The sequence below is a fragment of the Lissotriton vulgaris genome, unplaced genomic scaffold (genome assembly GCF_964263255.1).
Source record: "Lissotriton vulgaris unplaced genomic scaffold, aLisVul1.2 SCAFFOLD_3248, whole genome shotgun sequence".
Classification (NCBI taxonomy): domain Eukaryota; kingdom Metazoa; phylum Chordata; class Amphibia; order Caudata; family Salamandridae; genus Lissotriton; species Lissotriton vulgaris.
Genome location: NW_028245064.1, coordinates 99974 through 121387, shown reverse-complemented (window position 1 = coordinate 121387; position 21414 = coordinate 99974). Strand labels below are relative to the sequence as shown.

The window sequence follows — 21414 nt, the reverse complement described above, 5'->3', positions numbered from 1 at the left end:
GGTCGTCCATTCAGGAAGGCTGAGCCTCTGCACTTCCATCTCCTCCCTTGCCCGCTGAAGCCTAAGAGCCCCAAAACTCAAGCCACTCCATCACTGTTTCTGGCTGATCAAAAAACCATGCCCGACCATCCACCTCGACTTTAAGACGGGCCAGAAACAACATTGAGTACTTCATGCCTCTCTCCCGCAGGTCACACTTCGACAAAAAGGATTTTCGTTGCTTTTGTACTCTTTGCGTGAAGTCAGGGTAGAAAGCAATAGTAGCGTTCTCATATTTAAGGAGATCACTGGCCCTCGAGCACTGGAGAATAGCATCTCTGTCATGGTAGTTAAGGACTAGGGCCAACATGGGCAGCGGGGAGCGCCCGGTCTAGGACAGCCGCCTGGGACCATGTGTGCCTGCTCAATGACGAAAAACTTACTCAGGCCCTTCGGTTGCAGATGCTTGAGGATAAGATCCTTGACAAATAGGTCTGGGGCTTGACCCTCTGACTTTTCAGGCATGCCCAAGATGCGTAGATTGTTGCGGCGGAGGCGGCCCTCATAATCATCCAGCTTGACGTCGAAGGCGGCACGTGAGTCACGCAGCTCCCCAACCTCCGTTTGCAACTGGGAGACATCCTCCACAAGACAGGAAGTGGTAAGTTCAACCTGCTTCACCTTTTCATTTAGTTTCCCCATATCTGCATGAAGCAAGTTAATGTTTATGGCCATTGAATCCATCTTGTGCTCCAGCAAGGTTTTAACCCCAGTTATAGCATCCATGACGTCTTTAAGAGAGAGCTCAGGTTCCTCCCCAGTCAGCGCTCCCTTCACAGAGTCCTCAGACAACCTTCCTTTTGGCACCTCCTTAGTGATTGTATATCTGTCGAGTTTATTGGCTTGAACCGAATTCGACCCCTTGGCCTTGGTGCCCTTCACACGCTCCATGTCCTGATGCACAGTGCGCAATCAGGGGCAGCCGCAAGAAATAGCCAGATGATGTGCCCCACACCTTAACTCAGAACGCGGGCACTCTACACTCCGCCGCATCAAGGACAAGCACCACAAGTTGTCGACAATGTAGGCGTCTAAAAAGGCCCCATCAAAGATCGCAGTGTCAGGGAAATAGAAACACACTGTAGTCCACCACCGCGGGGGCCGTCAGCTGCGCCCCCCCACAGTGCTACCAATGATTGTTCAGCCGCGCCTCAGTGCCCACTCTCCGCTCACACACCTGGTCCAACCAGCGCTCTTGGCCAAAGAAGCTCCACACACTACCAGTTGACTGCCCATTGTCCACCGTGCCTCCTGCAGGTCAGAAAAAGGGAGTGCAACAGGGCGGGGGGGGCCCCTAACTTGATAACCGCCAAACAGAAACAAAGTTGCGTAGTCCGGGGCCACCTCCACACCGCACTTCAGAACTGCAGCATACCTCCACAGAAGAAAGCCTCCCCCTCCTCGCACCAAACACAGCTCACTCCTCTTGACTCCACGGGTGACAGGTTCTTTGAGCAGTAAGTCGCGAACTCCATCCCAGCATAGAGTCTCAAGGGCCCAGCAGGGGGGGGCACATACACCGCAGCTGTATCGAGGAGAGGCCCCCGGGGCCAACAGTCCACCACGCACCACCAAGAACCAGACAATTGCGCCCAACAACATGAAGTGCAGCCCTTACCACAGGCTCTGCAGGCAAACTGTAGGGCACAGCGATGGGGAGGGGTCACAATACCATGAGTGCGACCGGCAGGGGCCCCAGGGACTTGCAGTGCGTCGCACTCACTCAATGGCGGCAAGACTTCCTCCCAGTGGCAAAATGACTAAAAGGATCCAAAAGGGGGCGGCCCCTACAATCACCGCCTCACCGCTGCCGTCCGGGGTCCACAGGGGGGGAAAGGAAAAGGGAAGCAAAAGTCACAGGAAGGGGGGGGGAGATCCGATCTCTACCCCGGGTCAGGTGTTCAGTAAATGAAGTGGCGTCCGCCGCAGCTGCGGCCGCCCCAGCACATCCGCAGTCGCCGCTCCCCTCTCCGGTAGTCACGCAGACTGGCGGAGCACTATGCCACACAGTCCTGTGGCGGATGGTCGCCCGTGCCAATCAGCCGCGGCCCCATCTTCCTGCCGAACCGGAAGTAGCTGCACGTCGGGCCGGAGCTCTCACTGTGGGCCCAGCTTTACAGCCCACACTCGGCTATCCTCAGGCCGTGGCCAAGACGCTCTCTCAGGGACAGTAAACAACCCCGGAACAGGAGGCCAAGGATCCGCAGCACCTCCGGCACCGGGTGCAGCACACCAGAACTCAGGATGGTAGTTGAGGATGTATCTCAGGGCTCCCTGAGCGCGGAGCTCAGATACTACGCGGCCATCCTGGATCGCCCTTGGACACGCCCCCCACCATTCAGACTTCTGATGCACCCAGCCCCTTCTGTGGGAAGGCTGTCTGGAAAGTATGCACAAAGTGTAGCTGTCACTCTGCACTAGGTAGATTGGAGTCAGGCTGAAAAATACTAGAGTTATAAGCACAGAGAAATGCCCACTTTCTAAAAGTGGCATTTCTAAAATAGTGATAAAAAAATCCACCAGTAAGCATGATTTTTCACTACCATTCTAAACATACCAAATATGGCAACACTACTACTTTCAGATCAGAAATTATCACTTAAACACATGTAAGGGGTTTCCCAGTGTTAGCCTATGAAAGGAGCAGGCCTCACAGTAGGGAGAAACAAGATAGGCTGTTTGTCACTACCAGGATATGCCGTACACTAAAGGCACACATCCAACCTTTCCTTTTACTTACACAGCACCCTGCCCATAAAGCTACCTAGGGCCTACTTTAGGGGGGACTTACATGTTGTAAAAGGGGACTTTTAAGGCATGGCCGTACTTTTACATGTTAAGCTAAAGTGGCAGTAAACTATGCAAACAGGCACTGCAGTGGCAGGCCTGAGACAGGTTTGAAAGGCTACTTCTGTGGGTGGCACAATCTGCGCTGCAGGCCCACTAGTAGCATTTAGTTTACAGGCCCTGTGTATATGGGATACCACTGTTTTTGGGACATACAGGTGCATTAAATGTGCCAAACATGTGTAAACCAATCATACCATTATTTAGGGGTGAGAGGACATGCCCTTTAGCACTGATTAGCATTGGTAAAGTGTCCAGGGTCCTAAATCCAACAAAAAGAGGGTGAGAAAAATAGTAGGAAGAAGGCAAAACGTTTGGGGATAACCCTGCAAAAAGGGCCCAGTATCAACAAATTGGCACGATGAAAAGGTCTGAACTGGCCAACAGGCATCATGAATGCTCAGGAGCCTGATGATTCTGGTGCTGAGCAGGACAGACTTAGCAGGCAGCTGCCCACACAAGAGCACTAAGGGGCAATAATGGCGAAGAAAGCCCGCAAGCTACCCAGTAACACCACCCACACCAAGGCCCCCGGGCAAGCGGCCACACCCCCTGCAAAACAACATAGGACAGCACCAGCAATAGTAACAACAGCCCAAGACTAACAATGCAGCATCAGCAACCCTAGAAAGTTTGGACAGAATGGGTAATCTGATGTACACAGTGATGAATTTTATGGTGGACATCTAATCCGTGGTCTTCCACTCTGTCGCAGCAGTAACAAGGGGCGCCCCACTTATTACTGGGGAGGGCAGGACTCCAATAGAAAGGTTTTGGGGAAATGATGTGGGCAACAAAAGGTTACCCAATCCAGCCATACTGCTCACCGTGCCCAACACTGCAGCTGCGCCGGAGCCACTGACCATGGCACGACCAACACATCAGGTCGCGTCCAGTATTGGTGCAATTGGTTGCTCCATTTCACTGAGACCACAACTATCCGCATCCGAAGGCACTATGCCCCCTCTCCATGAGGCAGATTTGCATAGTACACACGGATTGAGGTGGGGTGCATTGACAACTTGGGACAGACTGGCACAATTAACACAGTTGCCCCCCCCCACTCTGAACCACGCGGGCAATGAAATATCCTTAGCTGCGGACACATTTACCCTGATCACAATCGCCCCACTGGTATCAAGGCCCTGCTTGCTGGCCAGGAAAGTAAAGATAGTAGCTAAGGCAGGGATATGGTGGCACAAATTTATAGCAAAACACACAAGATGATGGACGGAATGTTGCACAATGGTAAAACATTCACCACCAGTCACAGATCTGGGTTTAATCCATTGTTATTTTGCTCACCAAGCCACCCCAGTTCAGACATGGCCATATGCAAATCAGTATTGACGCTGTGCCTCATGGGAACAGTCCAGTCCGAACTGCCAAGCCATGTCTTTCCTGGACCGGAATCAAGCATCCTAGGACCCGTTTCTGGCCATCAGGCGTCTTCAGCCAGGATAGCTTGACTCCAGTGGCTTAGTGAGCAAGGGACCCACGTCTGGGCATACCCTTTCCACATAGGGTGAACTGCAAAACACATAAGGTGATGGACAGAATGTTGCACAATGGCAAAACATTCACCCCCAGTCACAGATCTGCGCACACAGATGTTCCAAGTGCGATGCCTCCCAACATGCCGCCCATTCCAAAAACTCCATTCTCACCCAACCGAAAAAAATTACAACTAAACACCCAGTGGCATGCCCGGCTGCACAAGCACACACTCACCCCCACCACCATCCGTTCATTCCTGATCCCAGTACCTCCACCAATACCATCAGGGACCACAAAAAAGGACCCCTTGCCAATCATCAGCCACACCCACCTGTACCAGCTCATGAGTTACCCCAACCTCAGGGGCATGGAACTGTTAGCAAATGTTTTAATGAAGGGTTTCAGGATTCCTTATAGCGGCCCCAATGTAAGTAGGGATGCCAAGAACCTGAGGTCCGCCATGAAACTACCTTCAGAAGTACAAGAGAAGACTGTGAAGAAACGAGCACTAGAGAGGGTACCTGGCCCATTACAGTCCCTGGCTGGAGAAATTTGCGGTTTTACCCCTGGGCGTGGTCCCTTAAAAGAAAGCAGGAAAATTCAGGCTCATCCATCATCTATTTCACCCAAAGGCAACGACTGGCTGGACAATGAGTTCTGTCATGTACAACTCTTTTGACGAGTCAGTGGACATGGTACGAAGAGCGGGTAGAGGGACATGGCTGGCAATGGCAAACAGAGGCTGCTTTCTGCTTGCAGATCGTAGATCTGGAAAGTGACCATCTTCTGGGTTTCAAGTGGGCAGGACAGTTTTACTACAAGAGCATGCCAATGGGCTGCTCAGTGTATTGTGCCTACTTTGAGGCTTTCAGCGGTTTCCTGCAAGGGGCACTCCTACGGGCACACCGGGTGGGTATGGTCTTCCACTAATTAGATGACTTTCTCTTCATCAGGAACGAGGGGACATAGGATTGTCGAGGCAAGATACAGACTTTTCAGACCCTGACAGGTCAGCTAGCGGTCCCTTTAGTGCCAGGGAAGACTGAGGGCACTGCACAAGTCCTGACATTCCAGGGTATAGAATTAGACATTGCACAGCATGTCTAGACTCCTGCTAGAGAAGGTGAGCGCCTTGCTTCAGGATATCTAAGAATTACTGGGAAAGGACAAGGCAACCCTGGGCACCATTCAGAGCTTACTGGACAAGATTAACTGTGCGGCACAGGTCACCCCAGCTGGCACGGTTTTTGCTAGGAGAATGGCCAGGGCAACCGCAAAGGTGACTCAAACACCAACCAGTCAGATTGAGCAAGGAATTGTAGGATGACCTTAGGATGGGGGCTGATTTCCTGACCGATTTCAATATGGAGTTTGCCTTGGGCTGGCAGCCCGGAGTTGTTTGTTTTTTACTGATGCTTCTGCCAGAGGAGGTTTTAGAGCTATACTAGGGTGTGAGCTGTGCGCACATAAATGGCCTAATTCTTGGCACAAGAGGAAGATCATAGCAAATATCATGGTGCTGGAATGTTTACTGTAGTTGCTGCATTTCATTTCACAGACAACATGGCGGTGGTCCAGGCCTTCAATCCTCAATATGCCAGTTGCCCACTGGAACTCAACCTGTTGAGGGAGCTTGTGATGGGTTGCATTTGTAACAATGTAGAATTTCATGAACAGCATATTGATGGGGTGAAGAACTTAGCAGCTGATGCTCTCTCTCATTTTCAGTGGCTCGGTTTCTGGGAGGCTTGGCCGCGAGCAAGGGCAGACACGACACCATTCTCTCTGCAGCTTTGGCACGTAATTGCAGTAGACCACCCCCTCATGAAATTAGGTGAACCATTGCTCGCCCCAAGAACAAGTAGGGGTAATATGAACTGTGTTTCCAAATTCTGCAGGGAAGCAACCTTTACGAGTAAGGTGGAGCCCTTTATATTATAGGCCACAGATCTAAAAAAGCCATTTACGTGGGCACCTAGAAGCAGTCAGTCACCATGCAAAATTGGGATGCTACCAGGACCCCACAAAGACACTTCCCATCAGGGTGGCAGTTAAAGGCTGGGCCAGAGGGGAGGAGAAGGCACCAGATGACAGGTTGCCCATTGAGTTCCAAATTCTACAGGGGTTGAACAAGTTCACAGGCCCATATACTCCGACCAAGAGGCCACACTGTTTGCGGCAACATTTAGCTTGGCTTTCGTTGGGGCTTTCCATATTAGCGCATTGGTAGCCACCTCAGAGAAAGATGAAACCAAGGACGCGCTATGTGCACAGGACCTTGGTGTGGAAGGGAGCGCCTAAAAAAGAATGCTGCGCTGGTACAAAACTGACCACATGGGGCTAGTCCAAAACTGACCACATGGGGGTCGAGAAGTCTATAGAGCTGCAACCCCTGGTCATTAGAACCTACTGCCTTGTTGCACTTGTCACAGCTTACCTGGGGGCATGCCTCCCAGTGGGGCGGTACCTTCTAGTGCATGCAGACCATTACCCCTCACCAGATACCAGTTTGAGAAGGTCATGAAGTCTTGTTTGGAACGGTCTGGGAAACATGCGCAAACGTTACTTTGCACATTCCTTCCGGATAGAAGCAGCCACCACAGCTTACAAGGATGGGCTCCCCCCCACAGCATTAAGAAGCTGGGAATGTGGGTTTCAGATTGTTGCAGATGCTACATCCAACTAGGACGGGTAAAGTGGCCTTTATAGGAGGTCAATGCAGTTAAATATCCACCATGTAAATATTGAGCGTTATGTAAAAAAAGGTTGGGGCGAAGGGTCTTTGTGTGTTTTCATTTAGCAACAATGATTTATGATTAGTGGGAACTGCACTGTGTAAATTTCAGGCAACATGTATCATATTGTGCAAACAAAACTGTAAACAAAAATGGGCATTTCTTTATTTTGCTAGGGTTCAAGGCGTGGGTGATCGGCCACTCAATCGCTAGTGTGGCAGGATGGGCAAAGAACAGGACCTGGAAGCCCGGCTTTGCCCTCACATGGATAGCATGGCTGGGTTTCCTTGGCATGCACCAGCACAGTTTGATCTTCAAGTTGAAGCAGAGACTAGCCGAGGGTAGGTCCAAACCTCACATTTTAGTAATTCACCTAGGGGGCAATGTCCTCACCTCCCTGGGGTGATGTGCGCTAATCAAGGCAGTGAAGTCGACCATGGGTGAAATCAGGAAATTCATGGAGCATTGCAAGTTATGGTGGTTTGAGATAATCCCGCACAGAGCATGGCATGGAGCCAGGTTTGGGGATGCTATTGAACATTCACACAGAAGGGTAAACAGCACCATTCTGAAGTTCAACAGGCAGAGGGACTTTGGTTTCATAAGGAATGGCTTAATAAAGGCAAGCAACATGTGCTACTTCTATAAGGACGGGGTACATTTGTTGGAGATTGGTAGGGACTTGTTCCTCATGGACCTGCAAGAAATGCTGGAAGCTACAGGTGATTAGGGAGTCTGCCATGGTGGGGGTAACCACAGATGTGACAGCAGCTACATCTGAGGCTTTGGTGGAGTTATAGGGCGAAATGGTGGTAGTTTTGGTATGCAAGTCTACCAGAATAGCAGAGGTGCTCTTAGCCAAATCCCTGGAGAATTTAAGGCAGGACCCTGGGATGTAAGCGATGACACCCTGTTGGTCCCTTGGGTGGTTGCAAGATGATCATCCACTGGTTTGCCTGGTGATGCTTTGCTCACAAAAGGCACAGGTTCTTCCATTGGACTACTGGTCCATGGTCTTTTAGGGAGGAAAACTCCCCAGCTAGAATTGAAGCACCAAATGGGTTGGGCCACTGTGCCATTTGGCTCATCAGGCGGGTGGGAAGCTTAGGTTTCTCATTGATGCCTGCCCTTGGAATGCCCTTAAGATAACCCATCATTCTGGCATATTTCATTTCTGAAATAAACCTGCAGCAAATAGTTTTCCCCCCAAACTACGTGTTGTCAGAGTAATTTCATTCTTTGTATGCTAAGTAGTTGCAGATTTCGGCAATATGGGGTTGAGTGCAAGCTGGCAGTTCTTCTTAGCTTCCTGTGGTTACAACTGCGGCTACAGTGGGCTATCAACTACTGCTCAAGAGGGCGCCGGTTGACGGTTGGTTCTGCTGGTGCACAGTGCAGCCCCACTTGGGCTGTGCAGATCTGATCAGTGAATCCATCCTCAGCCTGCGTTCTTCACAGCAGACGAGGGGTCAGATGGTCCGAACCAGTGGAAGGGATACCATGGTCCAAGTGTGCCATGGTCATGAAAGTGGTTACTTGGGGCACAGTGGCTCATTTCATGCTGTGTTGTCACAACTTGGGTGCCCCAGCCATGCAGGGCCTCCTGACGGGAATCACCGGAGACAGTCTGGGGCCCGCCAACACCAGAGAACATCGAGCACTCACCATAATTCTCCACTGCTGCAGATCCACCTGTCCCTGGACACACTGCACCTCACCCCTCCTGGACAGTCACTCCTCCTGCAGGTTGGCAGGTTCCTTCCCTTTCTCAGCAGGCAGGCTGGGCCCAGGCACTTAAGAATAGGTTCTCATCTCTTGCTACATAAGGCCAGGGCTGGACTGGGGACCACAACCGGCCCTGGCAAAGTGCTCGGTCGGCCCTCCTCCCCACTCGGGGGGGGGGGGGTGTTGGAGGTGCCGCCGAGCTCTTTGCCTGGGCCGGTTTTCGGACGATTTTGGCACTGGGCCGATTTTGCAGCTATGCTGCAAAAACGGCCCTGTAACAAAAACAGCCCCCAAGGGCCCAAAACCGGCCCACCATCCGTGCGGCGCACCGGGCGATTGCCAGGTGCCCGCTATGGCCAGTCCGGGCCTGCATAAGACAGACTCGGTTATGTTACCCTCAATTCTGTGAAGATGGCTGTCAAGTAGACACCAACTCTGGTTGCACAGCAGTACTCTGCGTGCACTGTGGAGCCCTTGCTTCCTTGCTCAAAGAGGACTTGGTATTGAGCCAACAAATGGGTCTCACTTTTATACAATTAAAGCAGACATGAGACGTGGAGCCAATGTCTGCACTTTCAGAACTGGTTTGGGTTGGTTCTCCATTCAAGTATCCACTTCAGGCATATCTTGGCCCCTATCTCCACTTCGGGCTGAGTGGGACACGGACATAGGCAGAACTCTGACCAACAAAGAATGGGCCTCTCTGCTCCCCTATCCAAGGGTAGTCTCCCGCAACTCCCGGCTCAAATTCATACAATATATGATAACTCAAAGAGCATATCTTACACCACATCGACTACATACAATGTTCCCGGCAGTGCCAGCGAACTGTCCAAGATGCACTGAACAAGATGCTGACCTAGTGCACATGTTATGGTCATGCTCGGCCCTACCCGCATACTGGACACAGATAGTGGTCACATTGTGGAAGGTGGTTGGGGGACGCTCATGGACCACAGCGGAGAGTTGCCTACTGGGCTTATACCTATGTACAAGGGGTTATAAAGTGCAGGTGAAAATTGCTTACCTGGCAATCATACTGGCGAAACGCCTTGTAACTAGGTGCTGCAAAAAATGGTAATGCCTGCATTGCCTGCCTGGATGGAGGAGATAGAGCGATGGGGACTGCCTGAAAGTGGGGCATTGCGCAGGGAGGAGCACCGTGGATTGCGGAAGAAGCCCATTGCCATGTCCTGGGATCGTCTATTTGAGTCCTTCAAAACGCTAGACACAACTACACCCCAACCGCACATAGATGACTCATAGGGAGATGAGCTTGGGCATTAGTGCCGACCCCAGCTGCATATAGAGCCACGACCAAGGTGACTTCTAGCGTTAGTTAGGGTTGCAGGTAGATAGCACTACTCAAACACACCTGCCTATCCCCCAGACATCCCATACTCATACTTACATGCTATGACACCGGCCATTGACGCACAATACGGATTGGATGGAATTCCCCCCGGGCTTTCTTCCTTTACTGTGTGCTATTGGGGCGCACACGTTGGTCGGTGGGTGTGGAGAGTGGGCTCTTGTTGCTGTATGTACCCAGATATGTGGGTCCAAATAAGGAAAGGAGACAGGCGAAGCATAACTAGTAAGATTGCAACATCCGATGGGCTAAAACAGCGGTGTGTATTGGCCACCTGCTTATTCAACATTTACACCGCAGACCTGGACAAGCATCTCCAACTTGTTCAAGGTGACCCCCTAAAATTGGGCAAAATTCCAACTCCAAATCTTCAATACGCGGATGATATTGTCCTATTAACACAAACCCCAGTAGGTATGCAGTGACTAATCTACAAACTATGAGCTTACATCACCTCAGTTCAACTCACAATTACCCATAAAAAAACGAAGGTGATGTGCTTCTCCAAACACAATTCAACGAGTAAAAATAGTAAATTCACATAGAAATTAGACGAGAAACCGTTGACCAGGGTGGCTTCGTACAAATACCTAGGCTTCCAACTGGAATGCCATCTCAACTTCAAACAACATCTGGACCAAGGCAGCACGAAAGCCAAACAACTGCTCTTCACATTCAAAAGCCTACAGCAAAAGCTTTCAGGTTGCTCAACAGGGCACTTGCTCAAAGTAATCATAATTACATTTCTACCCTCCATTTCATACAGCTCAGAAATATTGAATACCAAAGATGCTACAGCACTAAACACGGCACAATCCATCCTTTTCAAGCGCTTGTTTTCAATTCCCGGACACATTTCGTAAGCCCAAATCCGACTGGAATATGGATTAAAAAAATCAGCAACCAGCCAGACAAGGCGCACTAGTCAAATACTACTAGAAGATGAGAGCAGCAAAAGAGAAGCTGTTGGGTAGAGATTAAAATTCAAACCAGGCCAAAAACTCCATTACAACAGTGCTAACACATTCGCTCCTGGCACTACAGTTAGAAGAGACATGGCTTACCATAACAACAATTTCCGGATTCAAAACCACAGTGAACATCATGATCATACGAACAGCCTTATTAATCGATAAAACAGCCATTAAAAAAAAAATTAAAAAACATGTTTGGGCTGTGACACAATGGTACTAGATCCTAAAACCCCAACAGTACATGTCCGAACACTTTTCATATCATAAAAAGCACTACTTGATACTGCTGAGGCTGGGGGCATACCCCCATCGAAGGGCCTGACCCCCAAATGGAAACACATATGGTCTACTAAAGAATGTTGGCTATGTGGACATTATTGCACCTATGTATCTGCCACGCACTATTAGAAATCAGGAATACTGTCTTGTGGGAGACACCAAGAAAGCACAAATAAGGACATGCGGAGCGGCAGTTATAAAATGCCTCGGAGGGACGTCTCTTCAACTGTCCTGCAGAGCCATAAACCTTAGGAAAACGGCGGCAAAAGAACTGGACAAAAATTGCAAATTAACACAAGCAGCTTGAATATAATGGTTTACAGCTATTTAATTGCACTGATTACAACTCTTTTTAATGTATTAGCTGCTAACTGCCCCGGAAGCACATCAACTGAACAGCTTAATCATAATACAAAAGTTTGGAAAAATGAGGCAAAATAACTTATTTAATTCTTAATTATGTATTGCCAGTCGACATTATTTAGCTTCACTTTCCTTTTGTGTTTTTATTTTCCCATAACTCTGGTTTCTTTCTAGATTCCAGTTTTAATATGTTGATCCACGGTCTCACGAATCATGGTGTTACGCCCAACCTTTTATGATTTTAATGAAATCAAATAAGTATTTTTTTTTTACTTGTTGCTGTAATGTTGCAATTACTAAGCACATCCTATTATCTCGACACTGTTGCTTTACTCTTAGACAACGCCAGATCAGATGTCTACCACTGTATTACATGTTGCCTCCGTCTATATGTAAATGGATCTATACTTCTTTACGTCTTGCAACAATGTATCTGGTACTCCTATTGCTGGGCTTAGGCTGTATTGCGATGCCTTATATTATGCATGCTTTTTTCCTTGTTTTGCTTCTTTGTTTCTTTCAGAGAACCCAATAAAATCTTTTTCTTTTCTTTTAAAATATTCTTTTAGGGTTGCACTCCATACACAGCATTTGTGTAGAGTGAGGCTCCACACAGGAGGATAGTCTTCAGCCAGAATCTTCGACAATGGGGGCACAAAGAGGTGTAAGCATTCTGCAATTTCCTGCCATCTGCCAGACTGAAAGAGTAGTCAGGAAAAGGCAAAAATCTGTTTTGAGAAATTGGGTTACTGGGTAAGGGCAGTGAAATAATATTCAAGCAACAACCACAATCCTGGCCAGGGTGAGGCACAGGCAAACACCAAATTAACCAGTGCTCAACCCTCTGGTAGCTTGGCACAGAGCAGTCAGGCTTTACTTCGAGGCAAAGTGTAATTATGCAGCACTTCAAACAGTAATAACAAGTGACAACACAATATAAGAAAAATCCCAAAATTTAGAAAAATAAAGCAACATTTTATGAATAAATCAAAACCAAAGCAATAAAATCCAATAAGTAGATCCAGAGATATGCAATTGTAGAGATTTGAGTCAAAATAGCACCAAAAACCTCCAAGCAGCTCTCGTGACTATCTGATCATGTGAGACCAGGACAAAGTCACAAGTTAAGGCTGAGCTAGATGAAGAGCAAATCAGAAATAGAGAACAGGCTAATCCCACTGAAAAGTTACCTTCTCGACCAGCGCAAAGTGTCCCATTTGTGGTGGAGGGGGCTGGGAGGAGCAAGGAAGCATTGCAGACAGATGCCGATGTAACACGAAGAGCAGGCCAGGTTTTGTGGATGGTGAGCACGGTGACATGAAGACCTTGCTGTGGTTGCAAACGGTCAGGCCGGAGCTTCGCAGTGGCATTCCCGGAGATGTTGATGCGATGACAAAAAGAATCAAGCGGACAGAAATTTGCTTTGACGGAGAGTTCGAGTGACAGGGTTTTGATGCCAACTGACCCATTTAGGAAGTGTCCAAAACTTCAATTCAGCTCCACTGAGACCACATCAAGGGTCCAGGACCTGAGGGGCACCACTTGGGGCTCAGTAGCTTACTCCACCTGGATCTGGGTGCAGATTCTGGTGGTTGGGAGCCTGTTATATCCCTATGGTTCTGAACAGGCGGCCAGCAGCCTAGTCATTTGAGTCACTATGGGCGTCCTGGGTTCAGGTTCAGCTCCAATCCCTCAGACTCAGGCATCAGTGCAGCAATGCAGCATGGCGCAATCCAGCACTCAAGAGTGTCAGTCCTTTCAGCAGCACAGCAGTCCTTCCTAGCAGAGACTCCACAGTTCCAGAAGTGTACTGGAGAGTTGCTCTGGACCAATATTTATACCAGGTGCCTCCTTTGAAGTGAGAGAAGCTTCTAGAGGTTTCCCTTTGAAGTGCATAGGTTTCCTGCTTCCCCTGCCCCACCTCCAGATTAACTACAGGGGGTATGCAGCCCATGATTGGAGGCAGGACGCAGCCTGATGAATTGTACGTAGAGCTGTGCCCAGCTCTGTCCTCCCATCCTGCAAGTGATGGCCCATCCAGGCACACCTAAGCTTTCTATTGTGTATGGCTGTCTAGGATGAATACACCAAGCCCAACTGTCAGCTACACCCAGTCATATGACCAAGAGACAGCCTGCAGGCACTAAATGGCTAAGGCCTGAAAATGTCAACTTTCTAAAAGTGGCATTTTCAAAACTGTAATAAAAAAATCAACATTACCATAAGAGAGGATTTTTCACTACACTTCCAGAGACACCAAACATGAACTGGTCACCTTTTCCCATTTGGAAGTTACAGATGATTACATGTAATAAGGTAACTCCAATGTTATCCTATGGGAGAGGTAGGCCTTGGAGTAATGAAAAACACATTTAAAACGTTGTTCACTACTTAAAATTATATGTAGGCTGTCCGGAATTCGGTTAAAACCGACTGTAAATGATAATACCCTACTGATTGAAAATAAGATGACCCGGTTTAAACCGAGTGTCACTGATTTTTTACATATTTCGAGTGTCACTGATTTTTTACATATTTGTTGCTCCTCTTGGCCACTTGAGGGAGCCAATGGAGCACAAAAAAGAACTATCCTTGAGGAATGTCCTTTCTCATGATGCACCACTGCTTGCATATTAAAGAGCATTCGAAGATGAGATAAACCCGCGCATGGCGCTGAAGATTGTCTATTATTTAGGGCGGGTTCCTGGGAGTATTGGAGACAAACAAATATTCCAAGTTACAGACATTTCATCGACCGCACCAGAAGTCAGACCTGGGGAGAAAGGTCTAAATGTGTTTAAAGCAGCGTGAAGTGGAGACCGTCGGTGCTTGCTGCTTGGTGTTGGAAGTTTGCCACCGTCCGCCTCCAACACCCGTATTTACATCCTGCGAACCCCGTATCAGTATCGCACCACACAGCTCCTCTCGTTTGGTGCTGTACGCCGCTCCCTCCGCATTTTCATAGCAGAGCGGCGTTGAGTGGGTTATATAGTGGAGGAGCGGCCCATTGGATTCAGCCCTTAATCAGGAAAGGACACCTTTTTAGCATAGTTAGCCTGATTGTCTGTGCTAAAGATTGTACAGTTTTTTTTTTATCCTATGCACTTAGCGGAGCATCCACCCCACCGAGAAAGAGAGTGAGTGGCCAGGTTTGGGAGTGCGCCGCTTCCCACTGCTGCGGATTTAAGCCAGCAGGGTCGCGGGGCAGCAGAGAGAAGCCCACACCCCGCATTCGCTGGACAAAGGCAGCAGAGAGTTTCCTGTCGCGCCTCGGTCTGAGAACAGCCCGGGGGGCGGCACCAACAAAAGGAGCTCTCATAGCTCATAAAGGGACACAGACTATCCTGGAACTTGCTTTGTGAAAGCAAATAGTGGGAAACAATGAGTCACCCCCATTAAATTAGGGGCACCAAATTGGTTGGCAACTGCGTACTGAGCGACCCCTGATTGTGTCAGATTTATTTGCACTAGGTTTTGTGGTATTCCAAGGTGGAGTGTTCTGCGGGTAATGTATTCAGTGTTAAAGTTGCTAAACTCCCTAATTAGGTTGGGCACTTAATGATTTGATTGCTTTCCAGCTTACCTACCAAGAGCAAAGATGAAATACATGGAGGGGGGTGGGAGGTAACCAGCTTCCAGGGAGCTCAATCCGGCACTCACCTCGAACAATAACAGTCACTCCCTCTAAAAAAAAAAAATAATCACAGGCACACATGTATTACAATATAGATCGTATTTTAATTGATGTCATGATTATTTGTCCCCAAACATCTCTGCCCGCATCGAATATCAAGAGGAGACGACGACTGCTGGTGCTCCAAGACTCAGCAGATAAATCCTGCGAGGGACCTGTTTACAGGAAAGGTGGCAGGGCATCGTTCAGTGGTGCATTAATTGACCTGCCTTTGCGTTATGATTATCAATAATAAAATTAACATAATTAATCAGTGAGCAGTAAGGAGGCTCTGTCGGAAGGCCAAGATGCTGGCAGGCAGACCCACAACACCCATGGAGCGCAAAGGGCTGCAGTCTAAACCCTCCCCCTAGCCCCTGCTTAGAAAACTTCCCGGGCACCAACAGAGCCGCACCCAAGTACTTCACAAGTCTTTAAAAAGACCATTTACATATTAACGAGGCTTTGCTTTGTTTTCAACCCTTCATCTCCAGTCTGGAAGAATTAAGGATTCCACCAACCGAAATTTGGCTCTATTTGGGCCTTTGCTGCCAGGTGGGAATGGTGCAGGGCTAAGTGGAGTGTGCAGGACGCCGGATGCGGGATGCTGCTATTGCTGACTGGAGACGTGTGAACTAATTGAAATTGGAAGCCTGGCTTCCAGGCACCCCCCACAGTCTTCAAACAATACAAATCCTAGTTCTTGCGGCAATACTTGTTTATTGATCTGTAAACATCACTGGTTAAGCATTCATCACCCCAGGGAATCTCAGTCTAGAGAATATCAAGATGTCTCAGTCTATTGCCATTATAAAAAGCAACCTAGCTCTGATCTACACATTTAGAACAACACAAGACCAACAATCACCTTGGAGGACAACAAAGTCAGTACAGCAGGATTGATGTAACACATGCTTTCAATAAGAGTCACTGAGGGCGGCTGAGGGATGGGATTGCTACGATTACACTTATAAAGAAATGTTTGCCAAGTCCAGGGGAGAGTTGGACTTCTAGCCCTTCCCCCTAACCGGACTCTCAGGCGAGCCTGCTCAAAAATGATTGAGGAGGGAGAGTGTTCAAAGTTAGGCCAACTCATTCTTCATGCCACAAATCCACTGCATTATTCATGCCACAAATCCATGAGGAATGGCAGCAATTTATTTCCTATGCTCTGTGCTTTTTTATGCACGCACGCGCATTGATGCAACATTAATTTTGCCCACAGAAGGCAGCTGCAACTCAACCCTAACTTGCTCTGTGTTACGCCTGACCCGGCCCTTACTGGTCTCGTTTTATTAGGGTGTACACATGGTGACATTAAGGCAAGCACCTGGAAGCTTTGAGAACTGACCAACAAAGCCCCCTGCTTGGAGCTGTTGTGGTCTGCCGTCTGTCTTACTGAGGTTGCACCCAGAGTACTTCACCGGTCTTTAAAAAGACCATTTACTTAACAGGGCTTTGTTGTTCTTCACCCCTTCTTAGAGCTCCTGCAGCTACACTCTTACATGGAAAACAGCTAGAGCTTGAGCATTCTCCCTCTAAAAAACAAAGGTAATTATTTATTTATTCTAATCAGTTTGCCCACTCATTTCATTCCCTGAACAGCGAGCCTTCTGTTTTTAGAGCCTACATGTGTCTGTTCTGTTGCTCAGCCTGAGATCGGAACATATTTTCTGTTTTTTGTGGGGCAACTTTTGGCAGGTCATCTCCTTCGGAGCTCATAACTGAGCTGGCAAAGTTATCTTAACCTGTAGAGACACCTACTTCAGTTGAGTTAATTGGGGGCCTAGGCTGAGAGCCACCACAGCAACTAGGGCCTTTTCTTGGCTCCTGCTGTGTGGGCGTAGAGACAATTTGAGTGTGTTCACTATGTCCGGGTCTCTGCAGGCTTTGGTTCTTGCTCCTCCTTTAGTATAGAAATGTCCCTTCACCAACCATGGCTTTTGAAGTCAATGAAGCCTCACTGTGGCACTCTGCACAAGTGTTAGATCCCTACCGTAAAGAGAAGTTTTCTCCAGACTTTGCAAAGTACAGCTTTATTATTGACAGCTTTAATACCTCTGAGGGCCTATGCACCCAGTTCAACACATATGTTGCAGAACCTGTTCCAGAGAATGTCAACCTTTAGGTGCACCAGTATTGGCATGGAGAGTTATATCAGTGGCCAGAGTTTGCAAATTGTGTACTGGCTGTTTTGCTGTTGCCAGTCAAGTGCCAATGTCGAGAGGGCCTTTTCACAAATAAAACTTTCCATGGGAAGGAAAGAGGGAGTAAGAATAATAATAATAATAATAATACAGAAACTTGTTGAGCGCGAACAGCTACCTCTGGGGAGGTGTCCCGGCGCTAGCGAGTCCCACAGTAAGAGTGAGTAGTCAGGAGGGAGAACAGGATTATTGCATAAAAAGCCAGGTTTTTAGGAGTTTCCTAAAGCTTGCTTCTGACGTGGCGGATTGGATGGCAGGGGGCAGGGTATTCCAAAGTTTCGCCGTACCGGCCGAAAAGGACCTGCCTCCAAGTCTAGCTTTGAATGACCAAATGACCAAGAATGACCAAAGACTCACTGAAGAAATATTGTATGGTGTAATACAATAAGTTTGACTTGTAAGATTGTATTTGGACCTCATAGACACTGTACCTACACTGTCTATATACCATGCATCAATGAAGAAAGCGAGCAATAATAAAAGCAAAGAGTTCCATAAACACCGGTAAAACACTGTTTCAGTTGTTTTTTATGGCGTGAAAATGAGTAACCACTGAAAAGCACTGTTTTTTTGAGGTATTGAAATAACTGGAAAACACTGAAAAAACACCACCAGGATTTACCGAAAATAGAAACTGAAAACAGGAAAGCCTAATTATATGTCTAACTTTTTAAAGACAATGCACCCTACCATCTGGGGTGTCCAAGGCCAACCCTAGTGGTGACTTCTGTGTATTAAAAAAGAAAGTTTGGGCCTGGCAAAACGTTTTTTTTTGCCAGGTCAAAATGGCAGTGTACAAATGCACATACAGGCTGCAATGGCAAACCTCAGAAAAGTTTAAAGGGTACTCGAGTGGGTGGCACAGATAGTGTTGCAGGTCACCTAGTAGCATTTAATTTACAGGCTCCATGTACATGTAGTACCACTTGACTAGGGAGTTACAAGTAAATTAAACATGCTAATTGAGGATAAGCCAATTCTACAATGTTTTAAGGAGAGAGCACACATACTTTATCACTGATTGGCAGTAGTAAAGTGTGCAGAGTCCTAAGGCTAACACAAATGAGTTCAGCACAAAATAGGAGAAATTAAGGCAAAAAGCCTGGGGATGACCCTACAGAAAGAGCCAAGTCCAACAGCTCTTCTTACCAAAGAGTCCCTTTTGCCTTGTACAACAGTATGCAGCCCCATCCTTCATCCCTACTACCAACCAAATAGGGAAACTGAACAGCTGGTCCTGCAAAAAAAAGGCTTATTATAATTTCTTTAAAAAGTCTCTTTACCCCATCCACTCAGTGTCTAGGCCTCCTTCCTCTAGCTTCAAGTTTGTCAGCAATAAACGTCACTATTTGGGATAATAACTATACCCCCAATCTTGTGCAAAAGGTCATGTCAGGGGCATCCGAAGTGTATTCACAGGCCTTCATTACTCAGGTTCACTCATACACACAATGCATGGCTATGCAGCCAACATACTCAACCATGTACAACATACACCTAGGATGCTAGCACATAGAAACAGACCTTTATACTAGTGGATCAGTAAGCCTCTGCTCTAGTGACAATTCAAAATGTCTCGTCACAAGTACGAATTCACAAAAATGCAGTATGCAGCCACCACCACTATGTACTAAATATGTGTCAGTAGTCCACCGTCTGTATGATGAGGGCACGCTTGGTGAGCCCCTTCGGGTCACAGAACAGATCCAGGACCTCACTCATATGAAAGGACAGGTCTAGGCCTCTACGCACATGCTAGATTAATGTAAAGCCAAAATCATAACCCAGTATATCGGTTACTCACAGTCAGGCACTCAAGGCCGGACAACACAATTGTGCACGATACATGGGACATTACCGTCCTAACACTCACTCTCATGTTAGTGAGTTCCTATATGTTGCAGCTAACTTAAGATGTCCAGATGAACGTTTTAAACCTTCTCACAAATTTCTTACACAAAAGACACCTTAACATTCCCTTCTTGCGAGCTAAATGTGATACACTTTGACTACTGAAGCAGACTCTGCAATGATTTTAGCTCTGGTGGGGCCTCCCCAACCAGGTAAACTTTTTTGATGGCTGAGGCCAGTCATTTTGCCTTGAACCAAGAGCTAGGGAGGAAGGTGTGCATGTTGAATGTTTTTTACTCTGTTTATCAACTCTTTTAGTACAACAACAGCCTAGCAATAACAGGTAAAAAAGGATAGGTAAGCAGAAGAAATCATTTAAAACTCTTTCTTGAACACATATAAGACTTCATAGGGATATGTTCATGTTCCTAAAAAATGCAATAATTTGATAGCAAAAAGTTTGACCAGATGGTCTCCACTAACCTACAAAATTGACGACTGACTTCAGTGGTGCACTACCAGCTACAGATGCTGTGACCAGGTGTGGATACTTTAGTCTGTACCACGCAGCAAGGGACCCCGGATAGGAGCCACCGAATGCAACCCACTTCCTGTTGCTCAGTCCCAACTTCTCGCCCATCACGGTCTGAAAGTGGGCCAGGTCAGCGAGGGCTTGCAAACTGCTGAGGTAGTGTAGGTTGGATGTGCTCATGTCCCTGGGAGGATATAGAGAAACAGGTCATGTCTTTTCCACAGGCTGTAGAAACTGCAGTGAAATTATGGAACACAAACCTATGTGAATTATATTAGCAGAATATCCCTAATGTAATGGGAAATTTGAAATTTAACACAACTTTGAAATGTTAACGATACAATGTCCCTTTTTAGGAGTGGGTCCTTAATTCCACTGGGACCGGTAACGCCAGTCCCAAACCCGGTCAGAATTGTGAGTTCCACAGGAACACAGCTGATCTGTTTACTTTCAACTGGAGTTTTCAGCCATTAGGGTGAAACTCCAGGTGAAACTGTGGAGAAGTACGAGGGATTATCAGGGAATCAGATGTGGCCTAAGGGTTAGAGCTGCCGACTTTGGAACTGGGGAACCAGGTTCGAATCTTGACGTCGGGTCAACATCCTGTGTTCCTGGCCAAATCATTTAATCTCCCTGCACCTACCAAAAAAATAATGTATCTTTGATGTGAACAAGTAGAGTGGAGAAAACTGGGGGAACGGCTAAAAGCCGCAAAGTAGTAAGAGTGGAGAGAAAGAAGGGTGAAGAATGAGTGCACGTTAGATACAAACGGAGGTGAAAGAATGAAAAGGACTAAGAGGTTAGAAATTATACTAGGGAAAGAATTCATTTTTTACCGCATATTTTCCTACAAATTAGCCCCCAATTGTTCATGAAAGGTTGCAATCAGCTAATGGATGTGGGGGCGGGTCGGTGTGTCATCGCAAAATGACCCTGTCCATAATACAAAATCCAAGATTCATTTAGAACTTTGATTTTCTCAAATGCAACATCCGTCACATTTTTTCAAACTTACCTGCTGATAGTTTAAACTTAGTATCCATCCATGCTTAATTTGAGCTGGTGGGGTCCACCGGCATGCATTGCTGTGGACCGGCACTTATTTTTCCATATTAGACATTTACGGAGAGCAAGAGAGACCAAGCATTGGAAATACAATAGGTCGCAACTTTGCTTGAGTTAGAGCTATTGGCGTTGTAAATAAAGCATAGCAACAAGTTTACTTTGGGGGTGAGTTTTCCCGTAGTTTGAGATATTAGATTTTAAACAATGAGATTGTCCTTTACTTATTATTGTAAGTGTTATTTTTTGTAGGTGAAA

The 21414-nt window shown here is 47.4% G+C and overlaps 1 long non-coding RNA gene across 1 annotated transcript in view; it reads right to left on the bottom strand.

The window, feature by feature from the left end:
• Window positions 1-21414, bottom strand: part of LOC147666547 (uncharacterized) — a 99361-nt gene that overhangs the window by 33674 nt on the left and 44273 nt on the right. The window contains exon 2 of the long non-coding RNA XR_015304752.1: window positions 20046-20278. This is a non-coding gene — a long non-coding RNA (uncharacterized LOC147666547). The remainder of the gene's footprint in view (window positions 1-20045; window positions 20279-21414) is intronic.